Source organism: Microtus ochrogaster, linkage group LG3 (genome assembly GCF_000317375.1).
Source record: "Microtus ochrogaster isolate Prairie Vole_2 linkage group LG3, MicOch1.0, whole genome shotgun sequence".
Taxonomy (NCBI): Eukaryota; Metazoa; Chordata; class Mammalia; order Rodentia; family Cricetidae; genus Microtus; species Microtus ochrogaster.
Genome location: NC_022029.1, coordinates 9,706,963 through 9,709,049, shown reverse-complemented (window position 1 = coordinate 9,709,049; position 2,087 = coordinate 9,706,963). Strand labels below are relative to the sequence as shown.

General features: G+C 39.7%; 1 protein-coding gene across 1 annotated transcript in view; it reads left to right on the top strand.

Annotated features, from left to right (window-relative positions):
- Window positions 1–2,087, top strand: part of LOC101979317 (glutamate receptor ionotropic, delta-2) — an 835,941-nt gene that overhangs the window by 662,777 nt on the left and 171,077 nt on the right. The window lies entirely within an intron of this gene.

Below are 2,087 nucleotides of genomic sequence, written 5' to 3'. Positions count from 1 at the left end.
TTCCCGATAGAACATCCCCATTGTCTCAGAGTGTGGGTGTACCCCTCGCGGTCCTGAGTTCCTTGCTCGTACTCTCTCTCCATCTGCTCCTGATTTAGACCTTGAGATTTCAGTCCTGTGCTCCAATGTGGGTCTCTGTCTCTGTCTCCTTTCATCGCCTGATGAAGTTTAATATTCCGGAGGATGCCTATAAGTTTTTCTTTGGGTTCACCTTCTTATTTAGCTTCTCTAGGATCACGAATTATAGATTCAATGTACTTTATTTATGGCTAGAAAACAAATATGAATGAGTACATCCCATGTTCCTCTTTTTGGGTCTGGCTTACCTCACTCAGGATAGTGTTTTCTATTTCCATCCATTTGTATGCAAAATTCAAGAAGTCCTTGTTTTTTACTGCTGAGTAGTACTCTAATATGTATATATTCCATACTTTCTTCATCCATTCTTCCATCTTCAATGTGCATTTCCAGTGTCTTCAAAAGGGTGGTGGTCTGGAAGTACATGTACTATTTCTAAAGCATATGGGATCAACCCAGATGGGAGACAAATTTTGAAACCGGCAATCATGTCTCCTTGCCAGCTTAGACTACTTCAGATTCTCTATTTATATAAATAAATTCTGCTCTTAATTAAAGGAAGTTTATTGCATTTAGTTGAGACAATTTTTGCCCTGATTATCTACTTCAGGACCAGAAGGCTATTGTAGGGCCTAATACATATTTTAATAAAAAAACATTGTTTGGAACATAATCATATGAATTTCCAAGTATGTTACTTTTGACCTCTTTCAAGTTACAATAGCATGGTTGAACAGTTTTATCAGAAATAGTAAAATTCACAAGCCTAGATATGTAGTAATTTGTGCTCCAGGATACTACTCTGCTGGTCTTCTTACATCCCACATGCAGGATGAGAACTGTGGTAGAGGAATTTTAAGAGGTATCAACAAGTAGTCTACATAGGCAAGGATGCATTCCCTGCTGTTTTCAATGGACTCATTGGTCTGACTACAGGAATAATGATGATAAAGTGTGGTGGAGCCCTCTGGTAGGGAATGGAGGTTCCAGCAGTCAGCTAAATCTAAGCATGTATCCAGTTTAGGGAATCTGTACCAGAGCATTTTCTCCTGAAAAAAAAACTACCCAAAAGTCATTTTTTAAAGAATAAGAATGTCCATGCATTCTCTGACTCTAGAAGCTGAAGTTACCTGGTCAGGTGTTAGAAGTCCAGAAACTTGAAGTACCCCATGCTAATAGGAACAGCCTTTTGGCATTTATCTCCAAGAAGAACTGCAGGATATTTCTAGAAAAATTTAAAAGTGATTGTATTGCTCAGTCTGGTCTGCCAGGTTCATTGGAAAAGAACCTTACCGGCTGTATACTCACAAAGTCCTCACAACCTCTATGAACCCAGATAGAAACTCTGGGAGGCTAAGGGACATTTAAACTAAAATTGTCAGATTTCCATCACTCCAGGGCCCCTGAAGGCTCGAGTTGAGAAAGTAAGATCATATGCAAGCAAGGTGATCATGGGATCTCAAGTATGACAAGTAAGCCTACATAATCTCACACCGCTTTCATGTTGATGTTAGCCAGAATGAGGCCAAAGTGACACAGTTCTTCTTGTGGAATGTCTGTCTTAAGTATACAATCTGTCTTGGTGTGAGCACCATAAAGAGCTGAAAGAAGTCATAATCTTTAGCCGGTGTGTGAGGAAATTATTTCAATACCTAATATTTCCAGAATGTTAGGTTGGTACTAAAAAAATCTACGAATTGTTGTACTATTAGACAATTATTCAGTGTTTTGAACACACCTTTGTCAGACTTCAAATTGTTCAATAAGCTAAAAACAGGACACAGGTTATTAATTTTAAAAGTTGTGATGGCACATGCCTTTAATCCCAGCAGAGGCAGAGGCAGGCGGATCTCTGGGAATTTGAGGCCAGCCTGATGAACAAGAGCTAGTTCCAGGATGGGTTCCATAGCCACAGAGAAACCCTGTCTTGAAAAACCAAAGAGAGAGAGAGACAGAGAGACAGAGAGAGAGACAGAGAGAGAGACAGAGAGAGGGAGAGAGAGAGAGAG